Source organism: Ovis canadensis, chromosome X (genome assembly GCF_042477335.2).
Source record: "Ovis canadensis isolate MfBH-ARS-UI-01 breed Bighorn chromosome X, ARS-UI_OviCan_v2, whole genome shotgun sequence".
Lineage (NCBI taxonomy): Eukaryota > Metazoa > Chordata > Mammalia > Artiodactyla > Bovidae > Ovis > Ovis canadensis.
In genome coordinates, this window is record NC_091727.1 from 46490510 (window position 1) to 46513432 (window position 22923).

Here is a 22923-nt window from a genome sequence, read left to right on the forward strand (position 1 = left end):
ATAGTGGTGGTTATATAATATTGTGAGTGTACTTAATGCCACTAAATTTCACACTTAAAATCATTAAAATTGTTGCTTGTATGCTATGCATGTATGCATGTGTGCATGCTCAGTCACTTCACCATGTCCAACACTTTGTGACCCCATGGACTATAGCCTGTCAGGCTCCTCTGTCCATGGGATTCTGCAGGCAAGAATACTGGAGTGGGTTGCCATGCCCTCCTCCAGGGGATCTTTCCGACCCAGGGATCGAGCCCGTGTCTCCTGTGTCTCCTGCATTGCAGGCAGATTATTTACCACTGAGCCACCAGGGAAGACTTATGTATATTGTACTACAAGTTTAAAAAGTGTAAAAAATGTGCAGGATGCTGATAAAACAGTGAAATGGGAAGTTACAGTACAGCATTAAATGAAAATGTTAGAAAAGAAATATCTAAAATCAGTAATGTAAGCTTATACTGAACTGAAGCTTATACTTTGGGAAACTAGAGAAGGAAAAGCAAATTAAACCTAAAGCAAGCAGAAGAAAGACAGTAATAAAAATTAGAGAAATCAAAGAAATTGAAAAGAGAATTCAATAAAAGCAAAATCCAGATCTTTGAAAAGAGCAATAAAATTGGTAAACCTTTAGCCAAGGGGTTCCCTGCCTGCAATGCAGGAGACCTGAGTTCGACCCCTGGATAAGGAAGATCCCCTGGAGAAGGGAATGGCCATCCACTTCACTAATTCTTTCCTGGAGAATGGACAAAGGAGCCTGGTGGGCTACAGTCCATGGAGTCGCAAAGAGTCGGACATAACTGAGCGATTAACACTTACTTAGCCAGCATAACCGGAGAGGGTAATGGCACCCCACTCCAGTACTCTTGCCTGGAAAATCCCATGGATGGAGGAGCCTGGTGGGCTGCAGTCCATGGGGTTGCTAAGAGTCAGACACGACTGAGTGACTTCACTTTCACTTTTCACTTTCATGCATTGGAGAAGGAAATGGCAACCCACTCCAGTGTTCTTGCCTGGAGAATCCCAGGGACCATGGTCTGCCGTCTATGGGGTCACACAGAGTTGGACACGACTGAAGTGACTTAGCAGTAGCAGCAGCCAGCATAACTAAAAAAATAAAAAAGAAGACACAAATTATCAATATCAGGAATAAAAGAGGGAGATCACAGCCAATCATACGAAAAAGTTACTAAGAGAATACTATAAACATCTCTACGACCATAAATTGAACAGCTTAGATAAAAGACAGAAACTACCAAATTTATTCAAGGACAAAGAGATAACCTGAATAGCCAAGTATTGAAGAAATTGGGGTGATAGTTTAAAACCTTCCCCCACAGAATAACTCCTGGCCCAGATGATTTCATTAGTGAATTGTAACAAACATTTAGGAAGGAAAAAAAAAAACACAATATCAATACTGCACAATCTCTCATAGAAAATGCAAGAGGAAGGAACATTTCCCAACTCATTTTATGAGGTTAGCATTATCCCAATCAAAACCAAACTATACAGACCAATATCTCTCACAAACATAGATGCAAAAATCCTCTCAAAGTTAGCAAATAGAGTTCAATAATGTATAAAAAAAAGGATATCAAGTTCAAGTGGGGTTCACAGCAGCAATACAAGTTCAATATTCAAAAATCAAAATTTAAAAATGTTTAGACATATGAAAAGACTAAGAAAACCCATATGATCATATTGATAAATTCAGAAAAACTTTCAACAAAATTCAATATCCATTTATGATAAAACCTTTCAGTAAAACCAAGAATAGAGGGGAACAAACATCCTTTACCAAATAAAAGCTCTCTATGAAAAAACCTGTAGCTAACATTGCAATTAATGGTGAGAGATTGAATGCTTTCTCCTTGAAAACAGTACCAAGGCAAGGATACCTTTTCTCACACCTCATAATGAAAACTGTATTGAAATTACTAGTTTGTGCAGTGAGGCAAGGAAAAACAATAGAAAGCATACAGATTAGAAAGGAAGAAATAAAACGGTCTTTATTCCCAGATGACATGATTGTAAGTATATGCAGAAAACGCTAACCTATAAAAACAGCTATCATAAAAATGGTTAATAAGCAATTATGTGGGCTTCCCTGGCTGTCCAGTGGTTAAGAATCTGCCTTGCAATGCAGAGGACACAGGTTCAATCCCTGGTTTAGGAAGATCTCACATGCTGCAGAGAAACTGAGCCTATGTGCTGCAACTACTGAAGCCCTCATGCCTGTGCTCTACAACAAGAGAAGCCACCACAATAAGTCCTCACACTGCAACTAGAGAGTAGCCCCTGCTCACTGGAACTAGAGAAAGCCCGCGCACAGCAATGAAGACCAAGCACAACCAATAAATAAATAAATAAAGTATTTTTTAAAATAAGCACTTATAAACATTCTTGAAACAAACGGAAAACAAACAGTTTCAGCAAAGAAATAGAAAATGTAAAGAAGAAACTAGTGGAAATTTCAGAACTGAAAAATATATTGACCAAAATTTAAAATTCATCAGAAGGGTTCAACAGCAAAATGGAGATGACAGAGGAAATAATCACCAAAAATTAAAATATATCAAAAGAAATTACCCAATCTGAATGACAGAGAGAAAACATATTGGAAAAATGTGAAAATAACAAGAAATCTAAGATTCATGTCACCTGAGTCTCAGAAGAAGAAAAAAAGAGAATATGGGGCTGAAAACTGGTGAAAAACAAACCTACAGATTCAAGGTGAGAAAAACCCAAGTATATAAACTCATATCCATACCCAGATATATTAAGACAGAATTTCTGAAAACTAAAGATAATGAATATATCTGCTAAAAATATTTTTTAGATTGGAAATTCAGAGAAATCTACTTAACTTTCTTTCTTTGGGAAAATAAAAGAGAATAAACAGAACCAGGCTGCAAGATATAGACCCACGTTCATTCTTATTTGGTACAAACTAAGGTATTTATTTTGGTTTATTTTCAATATTAAAACAGTATTTGGTTTGGTTATTTATATCCTGCCTTACTCAAAGATACCTGAGACAGTTCACAAAAACAAATAAATTCAAATATTTAACCCAGCTATTTGGTTTGATTAAATCTGGAAAGATCTCTAACACTGGTATGGCAGGCAGCACAATGGCCCCCGCAAAGATGTCTACAACCTAATTACCTGGAAACTGTGAGTACTTTTTGTTACAAGGTAAAAGGAACTTAAGCTTGTAGATGGGATTAGGGTTGCTAATCACCCAACCTTAAAATAGGGAGATTATCCTGGATTATCTGGATATGCCCAATGTAATCACAAGGGTCCTTAAAATCAAAAAAAGGAGGCAGAAGAGGAGATTAGAGTGATGGAAACAGAGGACTTAACCTGCTGTAGCTGGCTTTGAAGATGGAGGAGAGACCATGAGGCAAGGAATGTGGATGGCCCATGAAGCTGGAAAAGGCAAGGAAATGGATTCTCTCCTAGAGCCTCCAGAAGGAATGCAGCACTATGGATACCTTGATTTTAGCCCAATGAGACCCATATTAGATGTCAGACTTCCACACTCATTAGACAATAAATGTGTGGGTTGCCATGCCCTTCTCGGTTGGGAAGGTCCCCTGGAGGGCATGGCAACCCACTCCAGTATTCTTGCCTGGCAAATTCCCATGGACAGAGGAGCCTGGCAGGCTACAGTCCATAGGGTCATCAAGAGATGGGCATAACTGGGCAAATAAGCACTAGTGAAAGTGTTAGCCACTCATTTGTGTCTGGCTCTTGTTCACACTGTGGACTGTAGCCTGCCAGGTTCCTCTGTCCATGGGGATTCTCCAGGTAAGAATAACAGACTGAGTAGCCATTCCTTTTTCCAGAGGATCTTCCCAGCCCAGGGATGGAACCCAGGTCTCGTGCATTACAGGCAAATTCTTTACCGACTGAGCCACCAGAGAAGCCCTGTAAGGCACTATGTCTACAGTAACTTCTTACAATTACAGTAGCCATAGAAAACTACTACAGTTGGGAAAATGTTTTTTCCAAGCACATGCATGAGGTGAATAGAAATTTAAATCAGCTTTACAGATAGCTGTTTGCCCTTTATGAACAAATGTTCAGTTCAATTCAGTCACTCAGTCATGTTTGATTCTTTGAGACCCCATGAATTGCAGCACACCAGGCCTCCCTGCCCAGCACCAAATCCTGGAATTCACTCAGACTCGCGTTCATCCAGTCAATGATGCCATCCAGCCATTTTCCTCTGTCGTCCCCTTCTCCTCCTGCCCCCAATCCCTCCCAGCATCAGAGTCTTTTCCAATGAGTCAAGGCTGTATATTGTCACCCTGCTTATTTAACTTATATGCAGAGTACATCATGAGAAACACTGGGCTGGATGAAGCACAAGCTGGAATCAAGATTGCTGGGAGAAATATCAATAACCTCAGGTATGCAGATGACACCAACCTTATGGCAGAAAGTGAAGAAGAACTAAAAAGCCTCTTGATGAAAGTGAAAGAGGAGAGTAAAAAAGTTGGCTTAAAGCTCAACATTCAGAAAACGAAGATCATGGCATCTGGTCCCATCTCTTCATGGGAAATAGATGGGGAAACAGTGGAAACAGTGTCAGACTTTATTTTGGGGGGCTCCAAAATCACTGCAGATGGTGACTGCAACCATGAAAGTAAAAGACGCTTACTCCTTGGAAGAAAAGTTATGACCAACCTAGATAGCACATTCAAAAGCAGAGACATTACTTTGCCAACAAAGGTCCATCTCGTCAAGGTTATGGTTTTTCCAGTGGTCATGTATGGATGTGAGAGTTGGACTGTGAAGAAAGCTGAGCGCTGAAGAATTGATGCTTTTGAACTCTGGTGTTGGAGAAGACTCTTGAGAGTCCCTTGGACTGCAAGGAGATCCAACCAGTCCATTCTGAAGGAGATCAGCCCTGGGATTTCTTTGGAGGGAATGATGCTGAAGCTGAAACTCCAGTACTTTGGCCACCTCATGCGAAGAGTTTGACTCACTGACGCATTGAACAAATGTTACTAGTATCTTATTTCCTTCTCTTGTGACCTGACAAACACACATTCATTTGCAGGCATAATTTGAACCATCTTTTCTTTTAGGTTAAACTTTTAGGAAGATAAAGACTTTCAGGAGCATTCTTCTACAATTAGTTAATAGATTTGGGTGGCATTCTCAAAGATCATCCAGTTTTAGATATGGAAATTGAGGTTGTAGAAAACATTAAGAAAATAAAATTATTGTTAAGGGATGACTATCTTATTGCTGATGGGGATACCTTTAGACATTCTAAACTAGAACCCTAGTGAAAATTACATGACTTTTTGTTTGTTGACTTAGATTTTACCTCTGGAAAACTTTTCTAGAGACATTTGCAAAAAGAAAGAATAGGCCTTAATTGATTACCAAAAGGGACTTCAGTCTGATTTAGAGCTTAATGCCCTCCCATTCCATATAGCCAGAAACATAGACTTCTTCTACAGAACAAAGAAGTTTACAAATTTCTGAAGAATTGAAATCGAATTAAAACATATGAGGAGATACTACAGATTCTCAAGAATCTGCTGGGATGGTGATTCATGTAATTAAAAATAGCTGATAAGCCTATAATCTTTAATATTTTGTTTATGAATTATGCTATGTGCATATATAAAGCATTCTTGCAAAAAAATCAAGTTTGAATATGATCAAGCCTAGTTCAAATAACATTTTACAGCAAATTCAGAAGACAGGAGAGCATGTCATGTTAAATGACAAATCAACTGCAAGAAGAGACAGACTTGTAGATTTAAATGCAACTAGAAGCCAAATAAACAATATGTGGACCTTGTCAGGATCATGATTTAAAAAATAATTTATCTGTGGCTGATTCATGTTGATATTAGGCAGAAAACAACAAAATTATGTAAAGCAATTATCCTTCAATTAAAAATAAATTTTAAAAATGAATAATAATTTATGCTATTTATGAGAAAATTGGAAATTTGAACACAATGGATACTTGATGATATTAAGAAATTTTTGTTACTTTTCTTTAAAAGTAAAAGTCTGATAATGGTCTCATGGCTATATTTTTGTAACGTCCTTACCTTTCAGAAGTACATGCTGAAATAGTGATGGATAACACGACATTTGAGATTTCCTTCAAAAAATAAGAGGAGAGAAATGGATGGGGGCACAAATGAAGTGAGATTGGCCATGAATAGACAGTTGTTGAAGCTGGGTGATAGGTAGGGAGGTTTCATTATATTATTATGTCTGCTTACTTTTATGTTTGAAATTCTCACAATAAAATACATACTAAACATATACATATATGATGTTTTACACATCCAATTTTCTTTATTTTATTAAAGTATAGTTGATTTACAGTGTTGTGTTAGTTTCAGGTATACAGCAAAGTGCTTCTTTCCAGTGTTTTCCCATATAGGTTATTACAAAATATTAGATATAGTTCCCTGTGGTATACAGTAGGACCTTGTTGTTTATTTGATATACAGTAGTGCAGATGGTGATTGCAGCCATGAAATTAAAAGACGCTTACTCCTTGGAAGAAAAGTTATGACCAACCTAGATAGCATATTCAAAAGCAGAGACATTACTTTGCTGACTAAGGTCCGTCTAGTCAAGGCTATGGTTTTTCCTGTGGTCATATATGGATGTGAGAGTTGGACTGTGAAGAAGGCTGAGCGCCGAAGAATGGATGCTTTTGGACTGTGGTGTTGGAGAAGACTCTTGAGAGTCCCTTGGACTGCAAGGAGATCCAACCAGTCCATTCTGAAGGAGATCAGCCCTGGGATTTCTTTGGAAGGAATGATGATAAAGCTGAAACTCCAGTACTTTGGACACCTCATGTGAAGAGTTGACTCATTGGAAAAGACTCTGATGCTGGGAGGGATTGGGGGCAGGAGGAGAAGGGGACGACAGAGGATGAGATGGCTGGATGGCATCATGGACTCGATGGACGTGAGTCTGCGTGAACTCCGGTAGTTGGTAATGGACAGGGAGGCCTGGCGTGCTGCGATTCATGGAGTTGCAAAGAGTCGGACACGACTGAGCAACTGACCTGAACTGAGTGCATATCTGTTAACCCCAAACTCCTGATTTATCCCCCCCCTTTCCCTTTCAGTAACCATAAGAACACATCCAATTTTCATTTCTTATCACCATTCACTGGACTAATATTTAAATGGGATCAAGTCTCAGGAAAGTAGATTGTTGCTATGACTGGGGCTTCCCTGGTAGCTCAGATGGTAAAGCATCTGCCTACAACGTGGGAGACCCAGGTTCGATCCCTGGGTAGGGAAGATCCAGGAAATGGCAGCCCACTCCAGTACTCTTGCCTGGAAAATCCCATGGATCGAGGAGCCTGGTAGTCTATAGTCTATGGGGTCACAAAGAGTCGGACAGGACTGAGCGACTTCACTTCACGAGAAAAGGCAGGAGAAGGCAATGGCAGCCCACTCCAGTACTCTTCCCTGGAAAATCCCATGGATGGAGGAGCCTGGTGGGCTGCAGTCCATGAGGTCGCTAAGAGTCGGACATGACAGCGACTTCCCTTTCACTTTTCACTTTTATGCATTGGAGAAGGAAATGGCAATCCACTCCAGTGTTCTTGCCTGGAGAATCCCAGGGACGGGGAGCCTGGTGGGCTGCCATCTATGGGGTCGCACAGACTTGGACACGACTGAAGTGACTTAGCAGCAGCAGCATGAGAAAAGGCAAACTTTTTTCATTTTTTGTTCAATATTTGTTTTGTGGGGTTTTTGGTTGTTTTTGTTTTGATTGGAATAAAAACTCCTCCTAAGGCTTCCTAATGCTTTCAGATGAGCTTCTGTTTGCTGATTTAATCTTATCAGCAACAGAAAGACTCCTAAATAGACTAGAAAGCAAGGGCTCCTGGAAGTTGGGTGGGGAGGGAGTAGTAGGAGGGCTTCAAAGGTACTTCAGATACAACCTGAAAGAAAATCCATTAGGAGTTTGGGATTCACATCACTGTATATAAAATACATAAACAAAAAGGACCTACTATATAACACAGGGAACTCTACTCAATATCTTATAATAACCTATAAGAGAAAATAATCTGAAAAAGAATATATGTATATATGATGTATTTATACGTGTGTGTATATAACTGAATCACTTTTCTGTACACTTGAAACTAACGTTGTAAATTAACTACATCTCAGTTTTACAAAAAGAAAAGAAAATCCAGGACAATAAGCTGAACTGACAATTATTACTCACCACCTAACAGCAAAACCCAGGGAAAACTAACATTTTGCTAGGCATACTCCTCCCCTTTTTCCAGTTCACTCCATTTTCCCTACCTCCTTGGGGTTAGGACTGCAAGTAACAGTGAGAAAAAGGACAGGACTAGGCATATTGAGAGGGCAGAGAAGTTAAGCCTGTGAGGGGAAATATGCCTGACTCTGATAACAAGGGAAGGGAGATGAGAGAAGTTATTCTCATCTAAAGCTCAAGACACAGAGGTGGATTGCTGGCACCCAAAACACAGGAGCCAAGGGGACCCGCTCAAGATGCAACTCAGGGTCCCCAGAGGAGAGGGAAAACATTTGGGAATTGAGAGGTTGAATGAAAGGTGTTTTCTAATATCTTCTGCTGGCAATAAAAGGGGGATTTTCTTTCTCCCTTTGTTAAATCTCGTGATAAGGAAAGAGAATGGACACCCAGAGAAAAGAAGCCAAGCCTTCCTCCCTGCCCTTACCTCCCTACCATGGCTCACACTTTACAGCAGTGGTTCTCACACTTAGTGCATCAGAATCACCTGCAGAGCTTGTTGAAACCTGCTGGGTCCCAACCCTAGGGTTTCTGACTCAGTAGTTCTGGATGAGACCCAAGAATTTTCATTTTGAACAAGTTCCTAGGTGCTGCTGCTCCTGCTGGTTCCACATCTTGCTTATGAGTACTGCTGCTCCTCAAGAGAGCTGACAGAAGTCACCAGGAGGTCCCCAGCTCAGGTAATGTGAGGCTTTGAGGCTTGAGCTTGGGGCCCATGAGGGCTGATATGGGATCCAAGTCCCAGGATGGTTAGCGAATGATCAGTAAAGTGAAGTGAAATAGAAACCGCTGGATGTCAGTTTTCATATGTTATCACAAAGTAAATGCTTGAAATTGGTGAGTTGTGCTTTTTTTTAAGTTGAGGATAATAAACATTTCTTGAGCATCTGTTATGTCAGCCTCTGTTTTAGGTTCTTTAAATGACCTAATCTTTGTTTTTTTTTTTTTGTCTTTTTATAATTTTTTATTGAATTATAGTTGATTTACAATGTGTTAATTTCTGCTATACAGCAAGGTGACTCTATTATACACATATATACATTCTTTTTCATATTCTTTTCCATTCTGGTTTATCACAGGATATTGAATATAGTTCCCTGTGATATACAGTAGGACCTTGTTATTTATCCATCCAATATATAATAGTTGGCATCTGCTAATCCCAAATTCCCAATCCTTCCTTCCTCTACTCATTTAATTGTAATGTTCACAGCAACACCTTTGGGCATGCATGTGTGCTAAGTCGCTTCAGTCATGTCTCACTCTTTGCAACACTATGGGCTATACCCTTCCAGGCTCGTCTATCCTTGAGATTCTCCAGGCAAGAACAGTGGAGTGGGTTGGCATTTCCTTCTCCAGATAATCTTCCTGACCCAGGGATCAAACCCATGTTTCTTATATCTCCTGAACTGGCAGGTAGGTTCTTTACCACTAGCGCCACCTGGGAAGCCCAACACCTTTGTAAGGTAATATTATTACACCAGGTTGTAGAAGAAACTGGTTAGTTAATAAATTGCGAGATTAGCTGAACTACAGCAAATGACCACAACCAATACTACACAGCTCAGGTGATAAGAATCCTTACAGGAGATGAGAGCATTGGGTTACCCAATCTAGTATACTATTAATATTTCCAGGAGACTCTAGGTGGGGATGGTGGTGCTAAGGTCAAGGGACCTGAGGTTTTCTAAAGCAGAGCCAGAATCAGGATCAAGATCACTAACATGGATGATTTGTGATTTGCATAAAAAATAGCCAAAATCGGAGATACTGCAGTGAGGCCTTGGGCCCAGTGGTTAAAGGGAACACTGTCCAGGTACTGAATGCTTTCTCGGGTTTCTCTGACTATTTGCTGCAAATTTCACAAAGATGCAAGGAGAAGTGAATCTGTTTTTAGCATGTTGGTAGCTGAAGAAATTTGACGAATTCTGTCAGTGGCCTCTAGCTAGGTAAATCCCAATAAAACACTGTGTCAGGGAACTGAGATACTGCATGCCATGTGGCTTGACCACAAATTTTTTAAAAGCCTGTGTGTCTTATGCTGCAACCAACAGGCACACAAATCACGCTTTTATCATGATGCTAAGGAAGAAAAGCAAAGGTCCACCATTTAAAACTGCAGTCTTCATTTTCTTAGTTATTCATTGGCATGAATCAATTTAGAACCCATTCCTTAGCAGATTAAAAGGTTACATTGGTTCCCCAAGCAACTAGTTTCTACATGTTCTAACAGAGCTTTGGGGATTTGGTTTGGTTTGGTTATTACTTTGATTCAAATAATGTAATAGCCATGCTCAGCCTGAGAGAAAGATGTAAGAATATGCAAACCTTTCTAATCTGGGAAAGCAACTGCCATAAAGAACATGAGAGAAAAATATCAATTGAAAAAAAAAAAAATCAAAGCTCAGCATTGCCCAAGCAAGGGAAATACAGGAGTTTGAAAATGCTTCTTTGCATGTGAATATGGGCAATGTTTTCTAACTCTGAGAAAGACGCAGTAATTGGCATTTTTCAACCACAACAACGGGCTTTGACTTTGAAGGGTTTCATGACTCTTCAGGGAAGCTGATGTTCCTTGGGGTTTGTCCTCCCCACTCCAACCAGCATTTTCTCTCCAGGCTGAGGTTGAAGTCAAGGCATGGGTGCACCAGCTGCAGTGCCCACACCTGGGGATGGTGCTTGGAGGCCATCCCCCATCCTGGTCCACCCCTTGCCTCTGGCCCCAGGCCTCTCTATGAATTTCCTCTGTCTCCAATTCTCAGTTCTTATTAACTGTGATGCCTCTCTCTCCTGCTCAAAAGAAAACTTCTAACTCGATTAGGTTGAACCATTTTGTAGGTAAAAGGTGATTAAATATCAGCCACTGTATATGGTTCAGCCTCATAAAATGGAACAGTCTGACTTCAGTTATACATGAGAAAGAGCTTTTAAGAGGAGAAAGTTAGAAATATCGAGCAGCTACCCCCACCCCAATAAGAGGGCTTTGGGAGATTTCAGGGTAGAAGGGAAGTTTCCAGGTCGCCAATGACACGAGCCCATAGCATTTTTATCTTAAATACAGAAAATTCCCTGACTCAGCCATTCCACAGTTGCGACTGACCCTTTTCAAAAAGTAATCGTGACCCCAAAGGATAAAAGTCCCTGACAGTTTTTCTTTCTATGGGTGGAGTGAGTAGCACCAACTGCCGCTAGGAAAACTCTCAAGTTGTCACATGCATTTTGGTCTCTGGCCTCTAGGAAGAAAGGTAACCTGAAGGGTCTGATCCCCTGTGCCCTCTGAGCCTGGAAATTAGTCAATAAATTGTTCACAACCACAAGCAAAGAGCAATGCTTCTCCTGCAGGTTCTGCCACGTTATTGCTTGAGTGTAGGCAAAGCTGTTAGGGTTACCATGGCAAAGGTAATGGACACTCATGTTGAAAGTCAATTATAAAAAATCGGTGTAATGTGAGGACTCTGACCCAGGATGCACCACAGTGACTAGCGTGAGGCTCTGCCCCTGCATCCTTCCAAGCATCTAATTCAGGCCTGTCTGAGTGAGGAAGTGGATTCTTCTTACTCACATTTTTTGTTGTTGTTGAAAAGCTAGAAATTAGAAATAGCTCCAGGATAGTCACAGATTTCTAGCTTTCACTTAAAAGAGAGAGAGAAAAAAAGAAAGAAATTGCAGTCTCAAAAATACATTGCTGCTGCACCACCAAGAAGGGAGTTGAAATGACAAAAGATTTCAGGACTGAGAGCACATGTGCCCCCTGCAGGGAGCTCATTCCTGACCTGAGTAGCCCACCCTCTGGAAGTTGCCCTGGCAATGCTGAGAGAAGGCAGCAGGGGAATGCCTCACATCTTGGCTCCATTAGCACCCCAAAGCCTCTGGATAAAGTAACCGAGCCACAGACTGATACACGTGAGAGATGCTGCTGCTTTGAGGCCTTAGAAACACAAAACCATTGTTGTCCAAACATCAGAGCAAGATCAACAAATACCATTGTCTCCCTGTATCCCTGGACTTTGTTATATCCAAGACTTGACATGGCTTGGCTGCCTTTGCTGCAGTTAACATTTTTTTCAAATTATTATTCTAATATAAAAGAATATGTCTGCATGCTCAGTTGCTTCAGTTGTGTCCGACTCTTTGCAACTCTATGGACTGTAGCCCACCAGACTCCTCTGTCCATGGGATTCTCTAGGCAAGAAAACTGGAGTGGATAGCCATGCCCTTCTCCAGGGAATCCTCCTGACACAGGGATTGAACTAGGGTCTCCTACATTGCTGGCAGATTCTTTACCACTGAGCCATCAGGGAAGCCCCCCAAAATAGTGTGTGTATATACATACATAAAATGGAATCACTTTGCTTTATACCAGAAACTAACACAACATTGTGAATAAACTATGCTTCAGTAAAATATATAAATAAATTCAAAGTGTTATTCTCTTAGCAGATATAGTTTACTAAGAGCTTATGTACATGGTCTGTGCCTCAGTTTTCTCATCTGCAAAATGGAGATAATGGAGATAATACATCCTTCATAGGATGGTTTTGAAGCTTCAGTGAGTTAATACATGCAAAGTGTTTAGAACAGTTTCTGGACTATAGTTAGCATTTAATTTTTAGGTATTATTGTCATAGTATTATTTAGTTATTACTATTATAAATACTACCACTTCAATAACATATCAGGTATAATTGAAAGTCAATAATAAAAAATCAGTGTAATGTGAGGACTCTGACCCAGGATATACCATGGTGACTGGTGTGAGGCTGTCTAGTGACTGGTCTTGGATAAGATGAGATTCTCTGCCCCAGAGGGGCTGCAAGTCTGGCAAGAGAGAGGCAGAGGCATAAACAATAAATAGCAATATCTATTGTGTGATGTCTGCTGAACCAAAGGCATCCAGAGTAATCCAGGCAAGTAGGAGGAGAGGAAGATGTAGGGAATGGGGCCACAGATGACCTGGGTATGTGCTCACTGAACCTGATAAGAAGAGTATGCAAAGGTCAGGAAAGCCTTACAGGGCCCCATGAAAGGGTATGAACAGTCTTTTGTTATCAGGTTGTCAATCTTCCCTGAGCTAGAGATGCACAAATTCAATCCACTCTGCCAAACACTTGTAACCAAAGGGCAAAGGATCAGTAGGGGCCCCACGAGGTCTGACCAAAACCATCCACCTCAGTAAAGAGTACAGTGTGCCTCACCAGGGAATACAATCAGAAGGAACTAACCTGTGAGTCTTCACATGAACTTTGATGATTTACCCCCACCCCAAATTTCCATGAATCTGATGGTCTTGCAGACATGAAGCATTCAGCTGTTGCTGTCAAAATATGGGATTGGAGGTAGGACTTGCACAGTGGCTGTATAAGGAGTCCAGTAATGCTCTCCCCAGAAAGACAGTGATTAAACTGGGGTAACTGTAAACACAATAAATTGAGAGGCACTTGTTCAGTAAAATCTACTGAGTCTCAGTGAGAACAATGGGAATATTTGAGCCAGGGGCTGCTCCCTTCCCAACCTGTTCTGTATTAGGGAAAATCTGTGCTGTATAGGCATTCCCTGGTGGCTCAGACCATAGAGTCTGCCTGCAATGTGGGACATCTGGGTTCGATCCCTGGGTTGGGAAAATCCCCTGGAGAAGGAAATGGCAACCCACTCTAGTATTCTTGCTTCGAAAATCTCATGGATTGAGGAGTCTGGCAGGCTACATACCATGCGGTTGCAAAGAGTTGGACACAACTGAGTGATTTCACTTTCATGCAGCCCATGAAGACCACAAGCTCCCATCCTCCTTCAGCTCTGGTTCATGAATATGGAGGTTCCACTTTAGCTGGGGTGGCGTGTGGCCAGTGGCTCCCCTCTCCACATCCTCACTATGGCTCCAGATCTGTAGCATAAAGGGTTGACTCTGGGAGGGAAAAGCAACTCAGGAAAAAGAGTAGCTTATATATGTCCCTATGGCTCCAACTCTCCTTGGGGTTAGGGAGAGAGCTTAGGGCATGGAAAACCATGAACACTGGTATATCTGAGGCTCTGCTTAAGAGGGATGACTTAATTTGTGATACAGAGGAAATCGGAGAACATAGAGGAACTTTATGCTCAGGAGCATTATTGAAAACATTAGAGATTATACTGGCTAAAAATTAGAGAAGACCAACAGCTACATGATACTAGGACAGACAAAATGACAGTTCAGTTCAGTCAGTTTAGTCACTCAGTCGTGTGCGACTCTTTGTGACCCCATGAATTGCAGCACACCAGGCCTCCCTGCCCATCACCAACTCCCGGAGTTCACTCAGACTGACGTCCATCGAGTTGGGGATGCCATCCAGCCATCTCATCCTCTGTCGTCCCCTTCTCCTCCTGCCCCCAATCCCTCCCAGCATCAAAGTCTTTTCCAATGAGTCAACTCTTTGCATGAGGTGGCCAAAGTACTGGAGTTTCAGCTTTAGCATCATTCCTTCCAAAGAAATCCCAGGGCTGATCTCCTTCAAAATGGACTGGTTGGATCTCCTTGTAGTCCAAGGGACTCTCAAGAGTCTTCTCCCACAGCACAGTTCAAAAGCATCAATTCTTTGGTACTCAGCCTTCTTCACAGTCCAACTCTCACATCCATACATGACCACTGGAAAAACCATAGCCTTGACTAGATGGACCTTTGTTGGCAAAGTAATGTCTCTGCTTTTGAATATGCTTTCTAGGTTGGTCATAACTTTCTTTCCAAGGAGTAAGTGTCTTTTAATTTCATGGCTGCAATCACCATCTGCAGTGATTTTGGAGCCCCCCAAAATAAAGTCTGACACTGTTTCCACTGTTTCCCCATCTATTTCCCATGAAGTGATGGGACTGGATGTCATGATCTTCGTTTTCTGAATGTTGAGCTTTAAGCTAACTTTTTTACTCTCCTCTTTCACTTTCATCAAGAGGCTTTTTAGTTCTTCTTCACTTTCTGCCATAAGGGTGGTGTCATCTGCATACCTGAGGTTATTGATATTTCTCGCAGGAATCTGGATTCCAGCTTGTGCTTCCTCCAGCCCAGTGTTTCCCATGATATACTCTTCAAATAAGTTAAATAAGCAGGGTGACAATATACAGCCTTGACGTACTCCTTTTCCTATTTGGAACCAGTCTGTTGTTCCATGGAAGTGGTCAAACAGGAGATGGTAAGAGTGAACATCAACATTTTAGGAATCAGCAAACTAAAATGGACTGGGGGTGGATTTAACTCAGGTGACCATTATATCTACTACTGTGGGCAAGAATCCCTTATAAGAAATGTCCTTAAAAGATGTCCTTTTCATTATGGGGGATTGGAATGCAGAAGTAGGAAGTCAAGAAAAACCTGGAGTAACAGACAAATTTGGCATTGGAATACAGAATGAAGCAGGGCAAAGGCTAATAGAGTTTTGCCAAGAGGACACACTGGTCATAGCAAACACCCTCTTCCAACAACACAAGAGAAGACTCTACACACAGACATCACCAGATGGTCAACACCGAAATCAGATTGATTATATTCTTTGCAGCCAAAGATGAAGAAGCTCTATACAGTCAGCAAAAACAAGACCGGAAGCTGACTGTGGCTCAGATCTGCTCTAAGTCACTTCAGTCATGTCCGACTCTGTGCAACCCCAGAGGGCAGCCCACCAGCCTCCCCCATCCCTGGGATTCTCCAGGCAAGAACACTGGAGTGGGTTGCCATTTCCTTCTCCAATGCAGGAAAGTGAAAAGTGAAAGTGAAGTCACTCAGTCGTGCCCGACCCTCAGCGACCCCATGGACTGCAGCCTTCCAAGCTCCTCCGTCCGTGGGATTTTCCAGGCAAGAGTACTGAAGTGGGGTGCCATTGCCTTCTCCGGTGGCTCAGATCGTGAACTCTTTATTGCCAAATTCAGACTTAAATTGAAGAAAGTAGGGAAAACCACTAGATCATTCAGGTGTGACCTAAATCAAATCCCTTATGATTATACAGTGGAAGTGAGAAATAGATTTAAGGGACTAGATCTGATAGATAGAGTGCCTGATGAACTATGGACGGTGGTTCATGACATTGTACAGGAGACAGGGATCAAGACCATCCCCATGGAAAAGAAATGCAAAAAGCAAAATGGCTGCCTGGGGAGGCCTTACAAATAGCTGTGAAAAGAAGAGAAGTGAAAGGCAAAAGAGAAAAGGAAAGATATAAGCATCTGAATGCAGAGTTCCAAAGAGTAGCAAGGAGAGATAAGAAAGCCTTCCTCAGCGATCAATGCAAAGAAATAGAGGAAAACAACAGAATGGGAAAGACTAGAGATCTCTTCAAGAAAATTAGAGATACCAAGGGAACATTTCATGCAATGATGGGCTTGATAAAGGACAGAAATGATATGGACGTAACAGAAGCAGAAGCTATTAAGAAGAGGTGGCAAGAATACACAGAAGAACTGTACAAAAAAGATCTTCATGACCAAGATAATCACAATGGTGTGATCACTCACCTAGAGCCAGACATCCTAGAATGTGAAGTCAAGTGGGCCTTAGAGAGCATCACTATGAACAAAATGACAGACCAGACAGAAATTCAGTAGGGCGATCCAGGAAAAAGATAGGCAAAGAGTGCCCTGCTAAAATCATATTCAGGCCTGGTGCTCCTGAAAACTGCATGCATACACAGGACTGGCCCTCTTAGGAGCATCCAGAAAGGGTACTTGTGAACTTCCAGTCCCTGAATGAATGTGAAAAGTAAAAGTGTTATTCACTCAGTCGTGTCTGACCCTTTGCCATCCCATTGACTGTAACCAGCCAGGCTCCACTGTCCATGGAATTCTCCAGGCAAGAATACCAGAGAGGGTTGCCATTTCCTTCTCCAGGGGATCTTCCCAACCCAGGGATCAAACCTGGGTCTCCTGCACTGCAGGCAGATTCTTAACCATCTGAACCACTAGGGACTGAATATGGAACATAATTCTAAAGTCTCCAAACTTTGAAAACAGTCCTCAAGGCATACACACGTTGAACAGCAAAGGGCGGAAGGTTTATTGGCTCAATCTCTGGCCAATCACTGACTGACCAAGAAGCTCTGCTGACCATGGATGATCTCCAGGATGCCAGGCTTAAAATAAGAATAAGGAAAAAAATGAGCAGTTATATCACAAGCTGCACACTGCAAGAGAAATAGATTTTACAGAATTTGTCCAGGCAAGTCACTAAACAAATAAGCAAACACACAACATAAAATGAGCAATAAGAACAAGAAGAAGGAGGGCAGGAGGGAAGTGGACCAGCATAATTGGAATCCAGAGTTAATACAACTTAATCTATAAAATGTAAAAATTTCATCAGAATGGTAGGATAGTCTTGCAAAAAAAAGCAGGAAACTGTGACCCATGCACAAGGCAAACCAGATGTTGGACTTAGTAGAAAAAGACTTCAAAGCGGCTATTATAAATATGTTCAAAGACCAAAGGAAAGCATGTTTAAAAAAATAAAGATATGATGACACGGTTCCAGAAATAAAGAATAGCAATAAAAAGATACACATTTTTTAAAAGAACCAAAGACAAAGTATACCATTGAAAAGTACAATAACTGAAATGAACAAGTTACTAAAGGAGCTCAACAGTTGACGTGAGCTGGAAGAAGAAGGAATCAGAGAGATTAAAGATACATCAAAAGAGATTATGCAATCTGAAGAAGAAAAAAGGAAATAATGAAGAAAATGAACAATCTTGGAGACAGCAGAGCGCACACAAACATATGAATAATGGGCTGGGAAGAAAGGAGAGGGACAAAAGGGCAGACATAATATTTAGAGAAATAATGGCTGAAAGCTTTCCAAATTTTATGAAAAACTCCTAATTTTAAATGCTGAAATTCTATCAAGAAAATCAATATATACCAAAGAATTGAAAGCAGGCTCTCAAAGAGATAATGGTAAACCCATGTTCATAGCAGCATTATTCAAAATAGCTAAAACATGGAAGCAACCCAAGTGTCCACTGATAAATAAGTGAGTAAGCAAAATGTGGCATATCTATACAATAGAGTATTATTCAGCTTTAAAAAGGAGTGAAATTCTAGCATATCCTATAACAGAAATGAACATCGAAGACATTATGCTAAGTGAAATGTCAGTCACAAAAGACAAATACTGTATGTTTCTACTTACATGAAATACTTGAAGTGTCTCACAATTTAAGTGCTTCGAGTAATCAAAATCATAGAGACAAAAAGTAGAATAGTAGGGCTTCCCTGGTGGCTCAGTGGTAAAGAATCTGCCTGCCAGTGCAGGGGGCATGAGTTCAATCCCTGGTCCCAGAGGATTCCACATGCTGTGGAGCAACTAAGGCCATGTGCTGCAACTGCTGGGCCTGTATTCTAGAGCCCAGGAGCCTCAACTACTGAAGCCTGTGCACCCTATAGCCTGTGCTCCATAATAAGAGGAGCCACTGCAATGAGAAGCCCAAGCATCACAACTAGAGAATAGCCCCTGCTCACTGCATCTAGAGGAAAGCCCATGCAGCAACAAAGACCCAGCACAGGCAAAAATAAATAAACAAAGTTGTTTTTTTTTTTTAAGTAGATTAGTGGTTTCAAGGGCCTGGGGGCAGGGGAACTAGGCAGTTATTTTTAACAAATACAGACTTTCAGTTTTACAAGAAGAGAAGAGTCCTGGAAATTGATGGTGGTGATGGTTGTACAACATTAATACCACTGAAATGTACACTTTAAAATGTTTTAAGATGAGAAACTTTATGTCCTATGTATTTATTGCAATAAAAGATGGAAAAAAATCATGAGACAGAGGCTTTGCCACCGATTTCTTAGGAGAGGGTGTATGACACAAAAATTCCATGCCTGTACCATGTGACAAACAACTCCTTAATGCTTGAGCTGGCTGTTCTGGGGGCCAACTCACTGGAGAATTTTGTGGGTCATTTTCCCACAGATTTACCCATTTGCTACTCATAAGAAGTAGAAAGGGTAGTAATTACAAGCCACACCATGATTGGTACAGCATGTTTCCGGAAGTTAAGTGACATGTCTGCAATGAACTAAGACTGGAACCAGGGACCAGCAGGCCAGTTCAACTCCACATACCATGCTCAGCCCATTCTCCAAGCATCACCATGGACGACACAGAGAGGCCCTCCAAAATGACTGTCTATACCAAGGTCTGCAAACTTCAACTCTTTGTGATTCCATAGACTGTAGCCTGGAGAAGGTGATGGCACCCCACTCCAGTACTCTTGCCTGGAAAATCCCATGGGCGGAGGAGTCTGGTAGGCTACAGTCCATGGGGTCACAAAGAGTCGGACATGACTGAGCGATTTCACTTTCACTTTTCACTTTCATGCACCGGAGAAGGAAATGGCAACCCACTCCAGTGTTCTTGTCTGGAGAATCCCAGGGACGGGGGAGCCTAGTGGGCTGCCATCTATGGGGTAGCGCAGAGTTGACATGGCTGAAGCGACTTAGCAGCAGCAGCAGCAGCAGCAGACTGTAGCCCACCGGGCTTCTCTGTCCATGGGATTCTCCAGGAAAGCATACTGGAGTGGTTACCATGCCCTCCTCTAGGGGATCTTCCCAAGCCAGGGATCAAACCCAGGTCTCCTGCATTGCAGGCAGATTCTTTACCATCTGAGTCACCAGGGAAGCCCTAAACCTTTTCTATAAAGGGGTCAAATATTAAAGAGTGTAGGCACTGTGGGCCATATGGTCTCTGTCACAGCTACTGTGAAATTGTAGCAGGAAAGCAGCCATAATACATGAAGAAATGGGAGTGGGTGTGAGCCAATAAAACTTTATTTACTGGTGCAGCCACAATGGAAGACAGTATGGAGGTTTCTTAAAAAACTAAAAAAATAGAGTTGCCATATGATCTAGCAGTCTCACTCCTGGGCACACACTGTTTCCAGAAAAGACAAAAACTCTAATTCAAAAAGATACATGCATCACAATGTTCATGACAGCACTACTCACAATAGCCAAGACATGAAAGCAATCTACATGTCCATTGACAGAGGAACAGAAAAGAAGATGTGGTATATGCATGTATATAGGTATGCTTATATATATATACACACACACACACACACACATACACACACATAATGGAATAGTACTTACCCATAAAATAATGAAATAATGCTATTTGCAGCAACACAGGTGGACCTAGAATTTATCATACTAAGTGAAGTAAGTCAGAAAGACAATTATTATATGCTATCATTTACGTGTGGAATATAAAATATGATACAAATGAACTTATTTAAAAAACAGAACAGACTCACAAACATAGTAAACTTATGGTTACCAAAGGGGAAAGGGGGTGGGGGAAGGATAAATTAAGAGTTTGGGATTAGCAGATACACACGACTATATGTAAAATAAATAAACAACAAGGTCCTACTGTATAGCACAGGTAACTATATTAAATATCCAGTTCAGTTCAGTTCAGTCTCTCAATTGTGTCTGACTCTTTGTGACCCCATGGTGGAGCATGCCAGGCTTCCCTGTCTATCACCAACTCCTAGAGCCTGCTAAAACTCATGACCATTGAGTCAGTGATGACATCCAACAATTCTCCTTCTGTCTTCAACAGCATCAGGGTCTTTTCCAATGAGTCAATTCTTTGCATCAGGTGGCAAAAGTATTGGAGCTTCAGCTTCAGCATCAGTCCTTCCAAGGAATATTCAGGATGGATTTCCTTTAGGATTGACTGGTTTGATCTCCTCACAGTTCAAGGGACTCACAAGAGTCTTCTCCAACATCACATTTCAAAGCATCAACTCTTTGGCACTCAGCTTTCTTTATGGTCCAACTCTCACATCCATACATGACTACTGGAAAAACCATAACTTAGACTATATGGAGCTTTGTTGGCAAAGTAATGTCTCTGCTTTTTAATATGCTGTCTTGGTTTGTCATAGCTTTTTTTCCAAGGAGCAAGCGTCTTTTAATTTCATGGCTGCATTCACCATCCACAGTGATTTTGGAGCCCAAGAAAATAAAGTCTTTCACTGTTTCCGTCGTTTCCCCATTATTCACCATGCAGTGAAGGGGCCAGATGCCATGATCTTCGTTTTCTGAATGTTGAGTTTTAAGTCAGTTTTTTCACTTCTCTTTCACTTTCATCAAGAAGCTCCTTGACTCCTCTTCACTTTCTGCCATAAGGGTGGTGTCATCTGCATATATGAGGTTATTGATATTTCTCCCAGCAATCTTGATTCTAGATTGTGCTTCATTCAGCCTGGCATTTCACATGATGTACTCTGCATATAAGTTAAATAAGCAAGGTGACAATATACAATCTTGACATACTCCTTTCCCAGTTTGGAACCAGTCTATTGTTCCATGTCCAGTTCTAACTGTTGCTTCTTAACCTGAATACAGATTTCTCAGGAGGCAGGTCAGGTGGTCTGGTATTCCCATCTCTTGAAGAATTTTTCACACTTTGTTGTGATCTACACAGTCAAAGGCTTTAGTGTAGTCAATGAAGCAGAAGTAGTTATTTTCCTGGAATGCTCTTGCTTTTTCTATGATTCAACAGATGTTGACAATTTGATCTCTTGTTCCTCTGCCTTTTCTAAACCCAGCTTGAATATCTGAAGTTCATGGTTCATGTACTGTTGAAGTCTGGTTTGGAGAATTTTGAGCATTATTTGCTAGTGAATGAGATGAGTGCAATTGTGCAATAGTTTCAACATTCTTTGGCATTTCCTTTCTTTGGGATTGGAATGCAATCTGACCTTTTCCAGTCCTGTGGCCGCTGCTGAGTTTTCCAAATTTGCTGGCATATTGAGTGCAGCATTTTCACAGCATCATCCTTTAAGATTTGAAATAGCTCAGCTGGAATTCCATCACCTCCACTAGCTTTGTTTGTAGTGATGCTTCTTAAGGCCTACTTGACTTCACACTCCAGGATGTCCGGCTCTAGGTGAGTGATCACACCATTGTGATTTTCTGGGTTATTAAGATCTCTTTTGTATAGTTCTGTGTATTCTTGCCACCTCTTAATATCTTCTGCTTCTAGTAGGTCCATACTGTTTCTGTCCTTTATTGTGCCCATCTTTGCATGAAATGTTCCCTTGATATCTCTCAGTTTCTTGAAGAGATCTCTATAGTCTTTCCCATTTTTGTTGTTTTCCTCTATTTCTTTGCAATGATCACTTAGGAAGGCTTTCTTATCTCTCCTTGCTATTCTTTGGAACTCTGAATTCAGAAGGATATATCTTTCCTTTTCTCCTTTACCTTTTACTTCTCTTCTTTTCTCAGATATTTGTAAGGCCTCCCCAGACAATCATTTTGCCGTTTTGCATTTCTTTGTCTTGGGGATAGTTTTGATCACTACCTTCTGTATAATGTTAAGAACCTCTGTCTATAGTTCTTCTGACACTCTATCAGATCTAATACCTTGAATTTATTTGTCACTTCCACTGTATAATCATAAGGGATTTGATTTAGGTCATACCTGAATGGTCTATTGGTTTTCCCTACTTTCTTCAATTTGAGTGTGAATTTGGCAGTAAGGAGTTCATGATCTGAGCCACAGTCAGCTCCTGGCCTTGTTTTTGTTGACTGTATAGAGCATCTCCATCTTTGGCTGCAAACAATATATTCAATCTCACTTCGGTATTGACCATCTG

The 22923-nt window shown here is 41.1% G+C and overlaps 1 non-coding gene across 1 annotated transcript; it reads left to right on the forward strand.

Moving 5' to 3' along the window:
* Window positions 1–7235: 7235 nt before the first annotated feature.
* TRNAC-ACA (transfer RNA cysteine (anticodon ACA)) lies at window positions 7236–7307 on the forward strand. Its single transcript has one exon. It is a non-coding gene; the product is annotated as a tRNA-Cys (tRNA).
* Window positions 7308–22923: the final 15616 nt, after the last annotated feature.